The 7,470-nt window shown below is 30.1% G+C and overlaps 1 protein-coding gene across 1 annotated transcript in view; it reads right to left on the bottom strand.

Moving 5' to 3' along the window:
• The window catches only part of LOC123014535, a 15,372-nt gene extending 9,397 nt beyond the window's left edge, over window positions 1-5,975 (bottom strand). The window contains exon 1 of the mRNA XM_044413701.1: window positions 5,905-5,975. The gene's annotated coding sequence lies outside the window, so the exon portion shown is untranslated. The remainder of the gene's footprint in view (window positions 1-5,904) is intronic.
• Between the last annotated feature and the right edge of the window lie 1,495 nt (window positions 5,976-7,470).

The raw sequence follows: 7,470 nt of genomic DNA, 5'->3' as shown, positions 1-7,470 counted from the left end.
CACTATCTGATACCAATATACCGTCGACATTTTTAATTTCATCACAAGTCAACCATTTAAAGTCTTTTTCTGGTAATTTCTGAGATAAAGCCCATCCATATAGATTATTAGCATCTATATAGATAATCTGAGTATTTTCATCTGCTTGCGAATACCTGTTACTACACTGTGAAATCCCTCCTCTAATTCCCTTTTCAAAAAACAAATACATTTCATAATCAGTTAATAATTTCAATTTCACTGAAGTATATTTGAGCATACAGTCCCAAGCTAACCCCGGAGTTGTATAATACCAAACAGGATCGAGTCCATAACTCTTTTCCAAACATAAGTCTCTAAAATTTTCAAATACATCAGTTAACAGCAAAACATCTAGTTTTAAGTATAAATAATGCCATTCACCCAAGTTTTTAATTTTAAAATGTTTCCATACTTTCACTGCATGTTTGAATTCTTCTTGGGAAATTCCTTCTTTTGTGAGCGAAGAATAAAATTTATCTATTGATGGAAGTTTTGTTTCAGAAAATTTCTCAAAAGAATCCATGTATTCATAAGGATATATTCCTTTTCTAATTATCTTGCTTTTTTCTTTCCTAAATAACACATCTAATTCACTATTTGAAAAGTATTTAATTATTTCTTTCAACTGACTTGATTCCAGATGATGATTCAGGATTTGGTTCACACGTATGAATAGGTTTAAGAATAGATTCAAAATCGGAATAAATTACATACGGATGTCTTAACATTCTTTGAATATTTTTAAATTTTAATACATTATCTTCAGGAATATTCGGAACACATGGTTCATTACTAAAGCACACATTTTGATGATACTTCAAAGCATCTTCAGTTCTAGCGGAGTAGTTTAAACATCTTCTACAGAAATGTTTTTTGTTTCTATTTACTTCCAACTGATCATTTAACAATCGACTCAAATTCTTGATCCAACAATAATGATTGTTGTCTTTCTTTATTTCCAAAGTATAGTAAGTCGATATTCATTTCAGAGAATCGCTTCTTATTATGATACAAAGGATAAAATATTTGTTCTTCGTAACTAAACACGGTAACATTAATTTTATTATGTGATTCAAATTTAGCTATGTCCTGGATTTTGACAGGAAAATTTATTCCTTCAAAATTTAATTCGTTTATATATTCCGGCTTATTATAATGATTCAGTCTATATACATGTTCTTTTGCTTGATGTAAACAGGATATTACGCTGTACATAAAGCATTTGTTATCGTTGTTTTTAACATTAACGCAAGCTTTTTTATCTTTAATCCACTTGGGTAATTCTACATATGAATTTCCGCTTAAAGGTGTATATTTGTTTATATTAATGCGCAAATAATTTATATTTTTCAAAGTCCATCCAGATCCCTTTTCTTGTAATTCATCACATTTTGATATAAATAAATCCTTTTGTTCATCCCAATATTCCTCCAGACCATCTTTTTTCTTAGTATAACATTTAGTAACTGAATTTTATGTATCATTGTAAAGTCTTCATTTTCCAGTTTCATAAACTCGTATTCCATCTCTAAATTAATTTTAATATTTTTATGGAGATTTAAAGCATTTATAATTATTTTAATAGCCTTTTCTTTTATCATATCCATGTATGTTTCCATACACCTTCTTCTAGATTATTATGTTGATACGTTAATAATCTTCCCTTAAAAGCAACCTGAACTAAAATAAAATCTGGCTCTGGATTATGTCTTGCTTTATGCAACTGCATTCGACTTTCCTTAATATATTTTCCACATTTATCACACTTGATCTTTTTTACTCTTTCTTTTTTCGTTTAGAAAATATGGCATTATTAAACGGAAATATTTCCAAGCTGTTTTTGTTTCCTCTTTTTATTTCTAATTGCTCTTCAGCATTAATAATCTCGTTTATCAATTCTGACTTATTGTATCTTTTAATGTATCTTATACCTAAGGATTTTGCCATATTACGTAATTCGAGCAAACGACGACTATTCAAATCATGTTTTAATTTATGCAAATGTATTCGAGTTTCCTCGATATATGTTCCACACATATCACATTTTATCTTCTTTACTCTTTTTTTTTTTTGGTTTAGCAAATATATCGTCATCAAACTGAAATGTTTTAGATTCTTTTTGTTTTCTTTCTCTTTATGTGGCTGCATTCGGGTGCTTTTGATATATTTTCCACATATGTCACACTTGCTTTTCTTAACTCTCTTTTTCCTTGGTTTAGCAAATAAATCATCATCAAATGAAAATATTTCTGAATTCGCTTCGCTCATAAGGAATTTGTCCGAATTCCGCAAAGGAAGCATAATTGATTTTTTTCCGTTTTTTATTTCCTTATGTAATTGCTCTTCAGCTTTAATGATAGCTTTTATTAAGTCTGCTTTATTATATTTTCTAATATATTTGATGTCTAATGATTTTGCAATATTAAACAGTTTAGATAAACGAAGATTACTTAAGTTCCTTCGTTCCATTTATTATAGGAAAGAATCTAACAAACAATTTTTAGTAAATAAATAAATTCAATCCATTTTTATGCAAATCTGTTTTTATATGCCTTTTAAAATTAGTTCTAGTGTAATATCTACCACAATCACATAATAAACGAGTAGAATTAACTGCTTTTTTACATTGTTTACATGTTTTTTCATATTTATTTCTATAGATATAAAAATCATCTGGTTTATTTAATTAATTGTCAAAAAAATAAATACTTGTAATAAAAGGGATCTAGTACAATATGCGAGGCAATATGGGACCTACGTATTATAAAAAGTCTACATAAAATGAATGAAAAGCTAGATATCAACGTAGGCTCAAGAGAAAAGACAGCAATTATTTTAGAATAATAATAATATAAATAAAGCTATTAGAAGTAATTATATGATGAAGACAAATAACGTATGGAAAGAATTTTATCATCCAAGAAAGAAGAAGCGAAAAATTGACATCAGAGGGATTTCCCACAATACGAAAGCACGGCAAATGAATTGGAGCAACTGAAAAACAATAACCTGAAACTGAAACAGCTAGTATAAATGGGATCGGTCACCCAATAATAAAAAATAAATTAAATTATTGACATAGATAATACTGTTACTTGAAAGTTTATGATCAAGACTTATTTTTCATATTAGACAATGATAATCAACCTTTGTTTAAAGCTAAAGATTTAGCAAAAATATTGGGTTATGAAAAATCAACAAATGCTGTAGTAAAGACGTAGGTGTTGATTTTAAGAGAAAATTGATAGTCGTATTTTTTGGAAATATGTTGTTTTTGCAGAAAAAGAAAAATATTAATCACAAATAATTTGCTTCAATTCATGGGATTTATTGAAGAAATAACGCGATTTTAAGAACTTTTTAAAAGACAAGGAAATCTCATACGAAGAAATAGATTATAAACATGCTAAAGCAAATTTGTATAAATTGTAATAAAATTTTAGATTTAGTATTTGTTTGGTATTAGAAATATGTGTAGCATATTTTCCAAACAATTAGTCAGTTATAAAGTGTAAAAATTCATTGAATAAACGTTATGATGTGTCGGTGTTTTATTTAAAAGAACCGCGAAAAATAGACCAATGAGAGGTACGCCCAGATAAATGGATCAAAAGTGGAAACAAAGTGTTTGTTTTGTTGCTATAGGAATGTTGACTTCAAAGCGTATATAAAGGAGAACGGGCCGCCACACCGGCAGATTCACTTGAGTCTCCTTCACACGGAAGACGTCCTCCGTGGGTGAATTTGAGGGGAGAAGTCCCGTCGGTTGCTTTTCCTGAAGAGGTCCAGGAAATTATACCACCTGGAAACTGTCCCAGATGTTAAGCCCTTACCACGGAAGGGATCCCGTGGCCCGTGTTCAGAGGTAAACTCGGCTCCCAGAAACTGTCCTGAGGCAGGTGTGGTTTAACGACGGAAGAAGGTCCCGTCGACCGTATTCTTTGAAGATGTCCAAAGAGTACAATCCTTCAGAAGCCGTCCTGAAGTTATTCCACCAAGAGAGGTCCTGGTGATTTCGTCCGAAGATGTCCGGAAGGAGACTCGAGTGAATCTGCCGGTGTGGCGGCCCGTTCTCCTTTATATACGCTTTGAAGTCAACATTCCTATAGCAACAAAACAAACACTTTGTTTCCACTTTTGATCCATTTATCTGGGCGTACCTCTCATTGGTCTATTTTTCGCGGTTCTTTTAAATAAAACACCGACACATCATAACGTTTATTCAATGAATTTTTACACTTTATAACTGACTAATTGTTTGGAAAATATGCTACACATATTTCTAATACCAAACAAATACTAAATCTAAAATTTTATTACAAAATATATACAAAATGATTAAAAATTTTAAAGAATTAATAATGATGTTTAATAACAATAAGGCAAAAAAAGTTAGGAAATATTATTTTAAATTAGAAGAATTGCTAGATAAATAGGAATATAATCTTTTAAAGCAATACATAATTATAAAACTAATGCTAATCCATTAAACCTGTTTGACTTTATAAATAAAAATAACTACTCCTATAAAATTAATTTGAGTACGTGGTTGACCGATATATGGTTTACGTTATTTAAAAGAAAAATATAATAATAACAAATGATGCTTTATACAATATGGAATTTTAGTGGGAGGTGGCTATCCCCCACTGAATTTACGCGATATTAAGAAAGATTTAAAGAAAATTTTAGAAAACTATAAAATAGAATACCAAATAATAAATTATGATAAGATTAAAAATGAATTATCATATTAGAAAAAATTGATAACAAAAGATATTATAAATGTTTCGCCAAATAATTTAAATAAAACAATATGGATTTTATTGGGTGTTCGTAATTTTCAATCCCTAATAATAACATTAAATAGAAAAACGGATCAAGAAATTAAAGAATATTATATTACTTTGGAAGAAATATTTTATTCATATTTGGAATACACTAAAAAGTGTTATAGGAGAATCACTCGAAAAGATAGTCAGATAAAGCAAATTGAAACGATAATTGAAATTTAGAGAGATGGTTAAAAATATTATCAAGTTTACCAAAGACCATATAATAGTATAATAGTTTTATAGCAAAGATTCGGTAATAAACAATTTAACAACAATTGTGGTAAAGACATGTTTTCATTATAATTTAATCGATGATGACAATGTAAACAAATAACTCATCTTTGATAACCTAAGCACAACAAATTGTCCTTAAAAAATCCAACTTTTAGATAACTTCAATATATATATTTTTTTGGAATGCAACTAACTTTGAGAGAAATTGTGTTGTTGATAGAATGAGTGCAGTAGGTAAGTTTATCAACGGTCAAGCTTATTTGCCTGTAAAGTATGCTATTATAAAGTAACTGCAAAAGGCAATTAGTTAACTTTAACAAACAAGTTGAGTTTAAGGCATGCCTTTCTTCCGATAAATGAGATTATTCAGTTACTTCCAAGTATAAAAAAATAGCTGCAATCAAATACCTATTGTGAGATTTGGACAACCTTTCTGGATTATGTAGAAACAACTTACAGTACGAGTCAGCTTTAAGCAGATTCTCTGCGATATTTAAAAACCTTTACAAAAACACAAATTCAGATAAGCAATTTTGCCTACCGTATAACACGTGTTACAACTTCCCAGTGATAACAGTATAATAAATATAATTATTCTAGTTATTAATTACTACCATGTTTAGGACGCGAAAACAATGTTTTTCTTTTATGATATTGAAAAACGATTACAACAACATCAAAAACCACGTTCGTGGGTCAGGATTCAGTTATTTGATTTACTTTAATTTTAGACACAATCGTTGAAAATGAACTTAATGTCAGACGAATTACATTTTACTTATAACATTTAATAAATATAAAGACATTGACTTACCTGTTAACAATGATTGAACAGCTATGATGCACTGAAAATTGTTAGTTGCTGCTGCTGTGTCAACTGTCAACTGTCTACGCAACAGACAAGTAAAAAGCCAAACTGAATTATCGACCGAAACAGCGCCGCGCGCGATCCTGGTCTAGATGGCGCCATCCACATTATCGTTTTGCATTAAACTTTATTAAAAAATATCTAAGCTTTTTAATATCACAATTACAAAATTTAAAAAAACCTCAAATTTAGTAAGTTGTGTTACAAAAACAAACTATAACTACGTAACAATAATGATATTGTTGGTTGGCTATCGTTGAATACTACAATAAGATTAAGAACAATTTCTATAACGGAAAAAAAATTGCTTTTACAGTAAACCCGTTTTTTTAAACGAGTAGGCCGATGTGTCAGCGTATTTTTGAAGGATATTGTCGTATCAACAAGAAATTACTCCCTAGGATTTTGGGATATTCATATATTCATGAATAGGTTGCCATAAATTTGGTTAGGTTGGTTTCTGGTGACAAACAAAACATATCGTAACTAGTGTCAAAATTTAGGTTAAGTCACCTGTCAGCTTGTATGTAAAATTCAATTGATAGTTGACAGCCATATATATAATAGAATAGTATTATATATATATATATATATATATATATATATGTTGACAGCAGGTTGACAGAAAACGTCAACCGTCTACAACAAAGGGTAACCAACACTAGGCATTCAAAATTACTTCTGAAAAAACCAAAACCAAAACCAAAAACATAAAAAACCTAATTTTCCTAAAAGTTTAAATTCTAGGTGGTAATTTCTTGTTAACAAATCTGTACCAACGCTCGACCATCAACCGTCTTCTGTTTAATAAAAACACTCAAAAGTCAAAATGCGTTATTCGTTATTAAATTTAAGCGCTGCACGATCGAGCGTATTCAGCGTATTACGTGCGTGTTTACCTTTAAAAAATAAATTTAATTTGGACACAATAATTGTTATGTACACTAGTGCGTAGCATGCTAAGCGAATTTCATTTTTTTTAATTAATAAGAAAATTAGCATAGACAATATAATATATTCAATCCGAAAACGACTACATAAGATCCACTATAGGCGAGTTGGTAAGATATTCGCGTTCAATCCAAGGTGTCTCGGTTTCGAATTACTGCGAATCCAACTTTTTTTTGATTTCGTAATATTGCGCAATTTGATGTATTATTGTAGCTGATTAGAAATTATAATGGACAAGACCTAAATAGCTCAGTTAGTAAAGAGTTAGACAGATAATTACAAGTTGTTCTTAAATCTGAACTGGTGAGATCTCGAGTGGCAATAGAGATTGAGGACCCACGAAGATTGACGGGCAACTGAGTGCTGCCAAATATTCTCAAAACATTTCTCGATTTTGGGACTCTTCCATCTATTCATGACTTACAGTAATATCGAACAACAATGACCAAAGACTCATGCGTCGAAGACGAATTCAGGATTGATGGTCGTGCCGATGATTCTCCTCGATAGACACATACATACCTATAAACGGTATAAGCAGTCGTGAAAGAGGAGATGCTG

Source organism: Tribolium madens, unplaced genomic scaffold (assembly GCF_015345945.1).
Source record: "Tribolium madens isolate multiple individuals breed KSU strain unplaced genomic scaffold, Tmad_KSU_1.1 Scaffold_97;HRSCAF=244;Tcas5.2_LG3a, whole genome shotgun sequence".
Taxonomy (NCBI): domain Eukaryota; kingdom Metazoa; phylum Arthropoda; class Insecta; order Coleoptera; family Tenebrionidae; genus Tribolium; species Tribolium madens.
This window is presented reverse-complemented; position numbering and strand designations above follow the sequence as displayed.